Raw genomic sequence first — 12,434 nt, 5'->3', positions numbered from 1 at the left:
GAGTGTTAGATCACGACAAACCTAACTTAACCTGATTTGTCATTCATCAAAACCTGAGTTAGACCGTTAGTGCTAACCGCACCAACAAGTAGGAGATACGCAAGCTGATCGAGCCAAGCACCCGTTCTTGTCTTGTTTAACAAAAGGTCTTTCGTCTACGCCTCAGGGGATTCAAACTATTACACATGGTAAGTTAAACATGTTGATGAAGGCGTTGGGAATTCCGTTCTGTGTAAATCCCCTGTACAAAAATTTTGTACGAGCACAGAACCTTTCCTAGTAACCCACATGCTTGGTCAGACGTGTGTTTGATCAATCAAGCAAGATCTTGATTGATCAAAGCGCACCTTGATTGAAGCACAAGATTGCTAGCCTCTTGTGTCGGTATTCAAATCGATATCCAAAATCGACATGAAGGGTGTGCATCATCCATAATAATTGTGCAACGCACTCTCCTAGGCTTTTATTAGTCCATTTAGGAACGCAGATTTAACGGCCATCTAATATAATATGAACCCTTTGTGGGTTGCATAGCTAAGTAACATTCTAATGGACTCTAATATGGCTACCGGGGCATAAGTCTCATCATAGTCAAGTCCTTCTACTTGACTAAACCCTTTAGCAACTAGTCTGCTTTATTTCTAGTAATTTTCTCAGTTTCACTTAGTTTGTTTTTAAATACCCATTTTGTTTCTATTGTTGGTGCAACATCCCTCAGGTCAAGTTTGACCTGGTTGACCAAGCTTGAGTCTTGGTTTGGGTTTCGATGTTTGACAATGCAAGGTTGATTGAAAAAGAGTCAAGTAGGTCAAGGATGACCGGATACTTGACTGGAAAGTCCTAACTGGGATGTTAGGCAGAAGGAAAGACCTAGTGAGTGAAGCTAGGTAGGAGGAAAATCCTGGTGAGTGAAGCCAGGTGAAAGACCTAGTGAGTGAAGCTAGGCAGGAGGAAAATCCTGGTGAGTAAAGCCAGGTGAAAGACCTAGTGAGTGAAGCTAGGCAATTGGGAAGTCCTAGTGAGTGAAGCTAGGCAGGAGGAAAATCCTGGTGAGTGAAGCCAGGTGAAAGACCTAGTGAGTGAAGCTAGACAATTGGGAAGTCCTAGTGAGTGAAGCTAGGCAGGAGGAAAATCCTGGTGAGTGAAGCCAGGAGAAAGACCTAGTGAGTGAAGCTAGGCAATTGGGAAAGTCCTGGTGAGTGAAGCCAGGCAAGAGAAACCCAGATGGGTCAAGGTTGACCAGACATCTGGTGAGAGTCCAAGTAGGTCAAAGGGATTGACCGGATACTTGGCACGAGGAAGAAAAGTCCAAGTAGGTCAGAGGGATTAACCAAATACTTAGCAAGAAGAGAAAAGTCCAAGTGGGTCAAAGGGATTGACCAGACACTTGGTGAGAGAGTCCTAGCTGGTCAAGGGTGACCGGATGCTAGGTCTTATGTACCAACAAGTCATGGTTGACTAGATGTTGGTTTAGGGGGCTTTGGACTTGGTTTTGGGGAAAAAACCAAGATCTGAATTGATCAGCCGATTGATTCAGCAGATCTGAATTGATCAGCCGATTGATCCACAGATTTGGATTGATCAGCCGATTGATCCAGCAGATCTGGATCGATCAGTGGATCAATCCAGAAGATCTGGATCGATCGGCCGATCGATCCGGTGAGTCCCTGCGAACAGAACCCCTCTGGATCGATCGGTGGATCGATCCAGAGGTCCCAATCGATCAGTGGATCGATTGGGACGCTGCTGCTTCGCGCGATAAGCACTGGATCGATCCGTGGATCGATCCAGATGTTTTTCCAGAGCACAGAGACGCTCTGGATCGATCCAAAGCCTCCCCGATCGATTGGGAGCATTCCAATCGATCGGGATTCGACCATTAGCGTCGATTTAAGCCGTAGGCGTTCATTTCCTTCGGTATTGCTTCCACGACAAAGCTCAGATCTTCACCAGCGACTCCACAGAGCTCTCCACGCCAGTTCTTGAAGTTCTTGGAGGTTCTTCCAAGTCAAGAGGCGGATCTATTGCAAGAGGAAGAAAGCTAGGGTTAGGGTTTTCTTGTACTCATTGTAAGCTTTGTGCTTGTATTTTGTATCCTTTCCCCTTCTTCTTGTAGTGTGAACTTGTAGGGCTTCTCCGCCTTCGGTAGTTACCGAAAAGGAGGATTTTATTAGTGGAGGGTGTATGAGTAGGTGTGGATCCTTGGACTAGTCACCTCTTGTGAGGTGGATACCAAGTAAACCAACCTTGTTAGCGTTGTGTGGTTTGTTTCTTGTATTTCCGCTGCACATCCTTGAAGAAACGAGCAACGCCGATGAAGAGCACGCGAAGAGCTATTCACCCCCCCCCCTCTAGCTACTTTTCGGTCCCAACATCTATTACTTTCTTGTTTTTGGGTGGTGGTACTAAGTCCCAAACTTCATTACACTCAAATTGAGCTAGTTTTTCTTGCATAGCTATGACCCAGTCTAGGTCAAGTAGGGATTCAGCTATGGTTTTGGGTTTAATTTTTGAGATTAATGATATTTGGCTTAGATTTCTAAAGGATGACCTAGTTTGAACCCTTAGGTCTGGGTCACCAATTATTTGATCAGTTGGATGATTCGGGTTGACTTGTATAGTTCTAGGATGTTGATTCTCTTGAGGTTGATCTTCTTCTTCATGATTTAGGGGTTGGTTGGTTCCTTCAGAATTATTTTCTTGAATAAATTCAATTGGTTGTAGTTGAGTTTGTTCTAGGTTTTCATTGGATTCTTCAAATTTCACATTGGTAGTCTCTTCAATCCTTAAGGTAACCTTATTATAAACTCTGTAGCCCCTACTATTTAGGGAGTAACCTACAAAAGTTTCATTTTCTACTTTTGAAGTTAATTTTCCTAAATGTTCTCTTGTGTTTAGGATGAAGACTGGGCACCCAAATACTCTAAAATATTTTATATTAAGTTGTTTGTTATAGTAAATTTCAAAAGGGGTTTTATTGTGTGTTTTATTTAGTGTTGTTCTATTTTGCACATAGCAGGCTGTGCTGACAGCTTCTGTCCAAAAATATTTAGGTAGATTATATTCATTTAGCATAGTTCTGGAAGCTTCAAGTAGGGTTCTATTTTTTCTTTCTACAATTCCATTTTGCTGGGGGGTTTTCGAACATGAAAATTCGTGATGATATCCAAATTCTCCCCCATTATCTCTTCTAATTCTTTTAATCTTGATACCTTTTTCATTTTCAATTTGTTTACAGAAATTTGTAAATATTTCAAAGGTTTCATCTTTATTTTTTAAGAATTTTACCCAAGTGAACCTAGAATAGTCATTTATTATTACTAGACAGTATAGACTTCCATTTATTGATTTGACTCCATGGGAGTCAAATAAGTCTAAGTGTAACAGTTCTAATATTGAGTTGGTTTGTGATTGATTAGTTGGTTTGTGGGTAGATTTTGTTTGTTTACCTTGTTGACAGGCATTACATATGGTTGAATCTAAGTTAGGTAATTTTGGTAGACCTCTAACTAAACCATTTAGTCTGCTTATATTTCTAAAATTTGTGTGTGACATTCTTCTATGCCATAACCAGGTTTCTTCTTTTTGTGTTAAGTAACACTTAATTGAAGAAGTGGTTAAGTTAATTGCATAGATGTTGTCTTTTCTAAATCCTTTTAGGCTTATGTTAGGGTTGTCTAAGTGTTTGATTAAGCATTCTGTAGATAAAAACCTAACCTTATACCTAGTATCACACAATTGACTGATACTTAAAAGATTATACTTGAAATTTTCAACAAGTAAAACATTTGTAATAATAAAGTCAATTTTTAGTTCGATATTACCTATACCAATTACCTTGAGTTTGCCATTGTTTCCAAAGGCAACTATTCCTAGGCTTTTGTAGGTGAGTTGAGTGAATTTTATGTGATCTCCAGTCATATGTTTGGAGCAACTACTGTCCAAAATCCACTTAGTTTCCTACTATAGGTAGGAATTGGGTTAGTCTAAATTTTGGACTTATAATCATTCTTTATATTTGATGAAAGTAAGTCGAATAAGATTTATTAGAGTGAATTTTTAAGTTAAGTTTTTATTTTAAAAAATTAGGTTTAATTTTAAAATAATTTTTAAGTAAAATCAATTTAAAATACTTTGTTTAAAAAATTTAAGTTAAAATTTTTTAAATAATTTTTTTTTGTTAAAAAAAATTAAGTTTAATATAAAATTTTTAAGTTAAAATTTTGAGTTAAAAAATTTTTAAGTTAAAAAATATTTTTTTTAAAAAAAAATTAAGTTTAAAATAAAATTTTAAATTAAAAAATAAAAAAAAAAATAAATTTTTAAGTTAAAAAAATTTAGTTTAATTTTTAAATAAATTTTTAAGTAAAAAATTTAAGTTTAATTTTTTAAAAAAATTTAAGTTAAAAAATTTAAGTTTAATTTTAAAATAAATTTTTAAGTAAAAAAAATTTAAATTTGATATTTAAAATAAATTTTAAGTTAAAAAAAATTTAAGTTTAATTTTTAAAATGATTTTTAAGTTAAAAGAAAAATTAAGTTTAATTTTTAAAATATTTTTTTTTTGTTAAAAAAATTTAACTTTAATTTTTAAAATAATATTTAAGTTAAAACAAATTTAAGTTTTAAAATTAGTTTTTAAGTTAAAAAAATTTAAGATTAATTTTTAAGTTAAAAAAATTTAAGTTTAATTTTTAAAATAAATTTTTAAGTTTTTAAAAAAATTAAGTTTAATTTTTAAAATAGTTTTTTTTAAAAAATTAAGTTTAATTTTAAAAATAATTTTTAAGTTAAAAAAATTAAGTTAATTTAACATGTTAATTTAATTGATTTAATTAATTAATTTAATTTAACTTAATTTAATTTAAATTAGATTTAATTTAATTTATTTCAATTAATTTAATTAATTTCATTTAGGTCCTTAGTCATCTCACCCGATTTATGTTTTCAATCAGGGAATCTTATAATTTTGTGAGATGAATTAGGTTCAATTTTAGGGTTTATTTTTAACTTGTGTTAGATTCAGGTTTAGCTTTGGGTTCAATAAATAGACGTTCTCTGGATAACTGTTGGTGCAATCATGCTCTGAAGTTTCAATGTGTTGACAATTATTTAAGTTTAGGTTAATACGGTGGAACTAACATGCATTGTGAGTTTGCAGGAGGAGTTTCTTGCAGGTCAGAAGACCAGATGCAAGAGAAGTCCAAGAAGGTCGAGAACTGGATTCTTGGCAAAAAGAGTTCTTGCGGGTCAGAAGACCAGATGCAAGGCAAGAGAAGTCCAAGAAGGTCGGGGACCGGATTCTTGGCAAGAGAAGCTCCTGCAAGTCATAAGATTATGTGTGTGTTAGGCTCACTGTCAGAGATCGACTGGTAAATCGATTCAGACATGGCTGTGCGGCAGATTGCCTCTGAATCGATCAGCCGATCGATTGAAGGTAAGTCAATCGATTGGCTGATCGATTGGTAAGGTTCTGCGCAGCACAGAATGCGTCTGGATCGATCAGCCGATCGATTCAAGGTACTGAATCGATCGGCCGATCGATCCATGAACATTCTGTGCGAAGCACAGAATCGTTCTGAATCGATCAGCCGATCGATTCAAGGGATTGAATCGATCGACCGATCGATCCATGAACATTCTGTGCGAAGCACAGAATCGTCGGCCGATCGATTCACAAAGCTGCGATTTCACGAGCAGGTGTCTGGATCGATTCAAAATCTGTTCCAATCGATCCAAGTTCAATGAAAGAATCTGCGCCCTTGATCTTGAAGCGATAACTTCCAACAGATACTTGTGAATCGATTGAGATATAATCTCAATCAATCCACGGCGACGGCGGCGTGAGAAACGACTAGTTTTTCTCAACGTTTAAAACACGGGAAGAAACTGGAAAACAAAAACAACGAGAAACATACTGTTCCATTGCTAAAAAAAGTCTTTTGAAAGCTCTCAAGTGATCAAGATTCAAGAAAAAGGGTTCAAGCTCCTCTCCACTACCTACTGAAGTCTCACCTGCAAAGAAGAAGCCGGTTAAAGCTTGTAATCCTTCTCTTCTTCTTCTTTGTAGTGTCTGTGATATTTACTTTGAAGAGAAGGGAGAGTTGTATTTCTGTTAAGGTTTCTCCACCTTCGGTGTGATTCCGAGAAGGAGGGTTTTTGATAGTGAAAGAGTGTGAGTGGTGTGGATCCTTGGACTAGTCACCTCCTTGAAGAGGTGGATACCAAGTAAATACCGGTGTTAGCATTGCCTTCAGATTTCCGCTGTGCAAAACAAAGTTGGTCAGAAAAGAAGTGAGTCATTCACCCCCCCCCTCTAGCTCAACCGATCCTAACAAGTGGTATCAGAGCGTTGGTTTGCTTTTGAGGATTCATCGTCAAGAAAGCACAAGTTAAAGAGCTACAAGATGTCAATGAAGGAGGGACACAGTACTTCACGACCACCATTCTATGAAGGCAGCAATTTTGCTTATTGGAAGAGCCGCATGGAACACTATCTCATGACCGAAATTGATATGTGGTTCTCAATCACAGAGGGATTCATGGCGCCAACTGAAAATGAAAAAATGCTTGAGTCATCAAGGTGGACTGTTGAACAAAAAATGAAGGCTCAAGCAAATGCAAAGACGATTGTGACTCTTCAATGTGGATTAAGCTCGGAACAACTCAACAAAGTTGGACCCTTTAAGAGTGCCAAGGATTTATGGGATAAGCTTATTGAACTAAATGAAGGCACCAAGGATTCAAGAATTGCAAAGAGGGATGTGTTGATAAATCAACTTCAAAACTTCACCATGAAGGATGGAGAAATGGTAAGCTCACTACATGGGAGATTCAAGGAACTCCTAAATGGTCTTCATTCAGTTGGACAGAGTGTGGAGAACCGAGATCTCATAAGGTATGCTTTAAAATCTTTCCCAAGAAACTCTTTATGGTCATCCATGGTGGATGCGTATAAGGTTTCAAGGGATTTGTCAATAGTAAAATTGGATGAATTATTTTGTGAACTTGAATTGCATGAGCAAGCTAACACAAGCCATAAGGAGAAAGGTATAGCCTTGGTTGCAGGTGAAAAGAGTAAAAAGAAGCACAAGGAAAAGAAAAAGGAGAAGAAGGAGTCATCTTCAGAATCCGAACAAGATAGTGATAGTGATAGTGATGAAGAGCTATCATCAAGTGAAATGGCAAACTTCGTTCGAAGAATGATGAGACATTCAAGGAAGTTTGACAAGAAGGATGTTAAGAAAATCTTCAATGATGAGAAAAGAAAAGGTAAATCTCTTGTGGATTCTAAGAATAAGACTGATGTAATTTGCTATGAATGTAAGAAAAAGGGGCACTACAAAACGGAGTGTCCAAAATTGAAGAAGCAAGAGGAAAAGATCAAGAAAAAGAAGAAGGCGTTGAAAGCCACATGGGATGACTCATCATCAAGCTCATCGGAAGAAGATGAAAGGAAGAGCTCAAAGCACATGACTCTCATGGCCTTAAGTCATGTAGAAGATAGTGAAGATGAAGATAGTCATGTAGAAGATGTGGAGTCTTCAAGTGAGTCATCATCTAGTGATGATGAGGTAATTTCTCTCAAACTTGATAAGATGTATGCCACCATTGCATGCTTAACCAATGCACTAGCTAAATCAAAAGGGAAGGTTAAAAGATTGCAAAATGAATTGAAATCACTCAAAAATGAAATTGTGCCATGTGAAAGTTGCATGCTTCATGAAAATGACAAAAATGATGTTGATGATCTTGAAAAAGAAAATGTATCATTGAAATCACAAGTTGATGATCTTAAATGTGCTCTAGTAAAATTTACTTCAAGCTCAAAATACTTAGACATGATTCTAGGAGCTCAAAGAAGCGTGTACAACAAAGCGGGACTAGGTTTTAAATCTCAAGATAAGGAAGTTAAATTCATGTCCCTAATTAGTAGAAACCATGCTTCAAGGGTTAAGGTTGTTCAAGCTTGGATACCCAAGCAATTTGTTATTGATGCTACCGGACCCAACGTGTGGGTACCAAAACATTTGGTTCATCATGTTTAAACAGGCATGCGCAAAGGGGGAGCATCCAACAACATGGTTCGTAGATAGTGGATGCTCTAAGCATATGACGGGAGACTCATCAAAATTTTCATCATTTAGACACAAAAGTAAAGGTACCATTTCTTTCGGTAATAGTGGTGAGCTAAAAGTTATAGGAATTGGAGATATTAGAATTTCCGAGAAATTTGTAATAAAAAATGTGTTACTAGTAAAAGGCATGGCTTTTAATCTTTTGAGTGTTAGTCAACTATGTGACTCGGGGTATAGAGTTGAGTTCAACTCATCTCAATGCCTAGTCAAACATAGTGAACTAAGCACCAATGTTCTTATAGGCCATAGAAAAGAAAATATTTATCAAGTTGAACTATTTGGTGCTACTAATGTGTTTGCTAAGTGTCTCATGTCCAAAGAAGAGGAGACGTGGCTTTGGCACCGGAGACTCGCTCACACCAACATGAAGAATATCAAAAATCTTTCAAAGAAGGAGTTGGTGCACGGATTGCCAAAGTTGAAGTTTTAAAAAGACAAAATATGTGATGCATGTCAAATGGGTAAGCAAACCAAAGCTACTCATAAAGGTAAAAATGTTGTAAGTACTTCAAATGCTTTAGAGCTAATTCACATGGATTTATTTGATAGTAGTAAATATATTTCTTTAAATGGTAGTAGATATTGCTTTGTGATTGTGGATGATTACACTAGATATACATGGGTGTTTTTCTTGAAACATAAGGATCAAACTCTAGATACCCTGATTGCTTTTGTAATAGAGTAGAAAATGAAAAGGCTCATAAGATAAACAAAATAAGAAGTGATCATGGAGGTGAGTTTGAAAATGATAAATTCACAAGTTTTTGTATGGAAAAAGGCTACAAACATGAGTTTTCAACCCCTAGAACACCTCAACAAAATGGAGTTGTTGAGAGGAAAAATAGGGTGTTACAAGAGGCCACTAGGAGCATGTTAAATGAATATTCACTACATAGTTTCCTATGGGCCGAAGCAATTAATACGGCTTGTTATGTCCAAAATCGTACTTTAATACATAGGTTTCTAGGGAAAACACCTCATGAATTGTGGTTTGGTAAACAACCTACAATTAAACATCTTAGAGTATTTGGGTGTAAGGTCTATATTCTAAACACCAAGGATCACTTGGGAAAGTTTTCCGCTAAGGCGGATGAGGGGATTCTTGTAGGTTACTCAAGTCATAGCAAGGCATACCGAATTTACAACAAAAGATCAAAACTAGTTGAAGAATCACTAAATGTTGTATTTGAAGAAAATCCCTCTTTAAACTCAATAAGAACAAACGATGAAGAATTATAATTTGAGTTAGAGAAACTAACACTAAATGAGGTAAATCATCAAGGAGAAGAAAATCAAGAAAGTGATGGTGAGAAAAATGAACCTTTGCCACTTGAACCCGAAATTATAACAAATCAAGACTCAAGACCTACTAGGACTCATGTAAATCATCCCTTAGATCAAGTAGTAGGAGACATTACTCAAGGAGTGAGAACTCGATCTTACTTTAGAAATGAAGGAAGTCAAGTTACCTTAATATCTCAAATAGAACCAAAAACCATTGATGATGCCTTGTTTGATCCGGATTAGATTTTAGCAATGCAAGATGAATTATCTCAATTTGAGAGAAGTCAAGTTTGAGATTTAGTTCCTAGGCCTAACAACAAATCAATTATTGATACAAAATGGGTTTTTAGGAACAAACTTGATGATAAAAGGATAGTGGTGAGAAACAAAGCTAGATTGGTCGCTAGGGGTTTCAATCAAGTAGAAGGGTTGGACTATGATGAAACTTATGCACCCGTAGCAAGATTGGAGTCAATTAGAATGATGTTGGCCTTTGCCGCCCACAAGGGCTTCAAATTGTACCAAATGGATGTAAAATCAACATTTTTAAATGGTGTAATAAAAGAAGAAGTATATGTTGAGCAACCACCGGAATTTGAAAATTTGGAGTGTCCAACCCATGTATATAAACTTTAAAATGCCTTATATGGACTAAAACAAGCTCCTCGGGCTTGGTATGAACGACTGTCAACATTTCTAGTATCAAAAGGGTTTCATAGAGGAAAAATTGATCCTACTTTATTCTTGAAAAATAATGGTAATGATTTGTTTGTGGCCCAAGTATATGTAGATGACATTATTTGTGGTTCCACAAATAAAGATTTTTTAAATGAATTCATTAATCACATAGAGAGTGAATTCGAAATGAGTTTGGTTGGTGAGTTGACATTTTTCCTAGGATTACAAATTAAGCAAACAAAAGAAGACATTTACATTCATCAATCCAAATATGTCAAAGAGTTATTTAAGAAATTTGGAATGGAAAATGCAAAGGAAATATCTACCCCCATGGCCACAAATACTAAGTTGGATAAAGACATTGAGGGGAAAAAAGTTGACTCCAAAGTGTATCGTAGTGCTATAGGAAGTCTTCTCTATCTCACGGCTAGTAGACCGGATATACTTTTCGCCGTAGGTATATGTGCTAGGTATCAATCTTGTGCCAAGGAGTCACATTTGAGTGTCGTTAAGCGAATTCTTCGTTATCTCAAGGGGACTCAAAATGTTGGTCTTTGGTATCCTAGAACCGAAACTTTTGACCTAGTGGGCTATAACGATTCCGATTATGTCGGATGCAAGTTGGATCGCAAAAGTACTAGTGGTAGCTGTCAATTTCTAGGGTCCTCTTTAGTAAGTTGGTCAAGTAGAAAACAACATTGTGTAGCTCTCTCCACAACCGAAGCGGAATATATTGCCATGGGAGAGTGTGTATCACAATTATTGTGGATGACTCATACTCTAGAAGACTATAAACTTACCTATAACAATGTTCAAGTACTTTGTGATAATGTGAGTACAATCAACTTAACCAAAAATCCCGTTCATCATTCAAGAACGAAACACATAGAGGTTAAACATCATTTTATCCGTGATCATGTAACTCGAGGTGATATCATTTTAAATTATGTTGGATCAAAATCAAATTTAGCCGATATCTTCACCAAACCTCTTCCCGAAGTTGAATTTAGCTTTCTTAGAAGAGAATTGGGAATGTGTTGTATTGATTAAATCAAATCCTCCATGGTCACTTTATAGGTAAAGCTTTTAGGTTCTTCACCTTAATTTTTGCCTCTCACAAACACATAGGGTTATCTTCTTTGTATGATTTAGATGGGGGTGAGAGGTTAGGAACATTTATCTTGGTCATAATGCTTGTTATGATGCATTAAGTTGGCCAAGAAAAATGATTTTCACATGAAACATTCATTTGTCCAATCATAGGGAAAGCAAGTGTACAACTCATGTGCCCGTTGCCCTACGATTATGATTGGAAATTTTTAATTTACCATATAACAACTCACTTCTGAAACATTGGTTGAAGTGTGTTATTGGATGGGGATTATTATGAAACAGGTAGATACAAACTTCCTCATATCTTTGCAGTTTTCAATAATTTATGGTTTTGTGTAAGTTTTCACTAAGGCGAGTTCATTTTTATTAAATTTTATTTTTTTTAATATAATTTGGGGCATACATATAGTGTCTATGCAAAATTTCGTGATTTTTGGAGTAGTGTACAATTAGTTGTGCTTTTCCAAATCTTGGTTCTGAAAGTTTTTCAGACGTGCAGAAATATCAGGCTTCCCAATCGATTGGTCAATCGATTGGGAGGCTCGCACTTGGCCACAGAAGGCATCTGAATCGGTCAATGGATCGATTCAAAGCACCTCGATCGATCAATGGATCGATTGAGACGCTCTTTTGGTTTTCGACAGAAGGCGTCTAAATCTATCAATGGATCGATTCAGAGCACCTCAATCGATCAATGGATCGATTGAGACGCTCTTTCGGTTTTCCACAGAAGGCGTCTGAATCGATCAATGGATCGATTCAGAGCACCTCGATCGATCAATGGATCGATTGAGACGCCCTTTCGGTTTTCCACAGAAGGCGTCTGAATCGATCTATGGATCGATTCAGCCGTTTGTTCGATTTTCACAGAAGCATTGTGAATCGATCGACCGATCGATTCACTTACTCTCAATTGATTGGTCGATCGATCGAGACCTTAAAACCCGTCTTAAACCCTTAGATCTGAATCGATCCCCTCATTCTATTTCTTCCTTTTTCTCTCTCTCGACGCGGTCTTGCCCTAGGCGACTTCCCAGGCGACGTTTTTCGTCTGTCTCGATCGTCACTCCGGCGTGCTTCTCTGGAGAAGGGGAGCTATTCCACTTCTCTTCCAGTTCTCTCTCGATGCACTGGGCAGCTCCTTTCCTCGTCTCCGCGTCCTCACACAAAATGCGGACTCCAAACCCTAACCCTAGGTAAAGTTCTTTGCTCTACTCCTTG

The sequence above is a fragment of the Zingiber officinale genome, chromosome 1A (assembly GCF_018446385.1).
Source record: "Zingiber officinale cultivar Zhangliang chromosome 1A, Zo_v1.1, whole genome shotgun sequence".
In the NCBI taxonomy this organism is placed as follows: Eukaryota; Viridiplantae; Streptophyta; class Magnoliopsida; order Zingiberales; family Zingiberaceae; genus Zingiber; species Zingiber officinale.
This window is presented reverse-complemented; position numbering follows the sequence as displayed.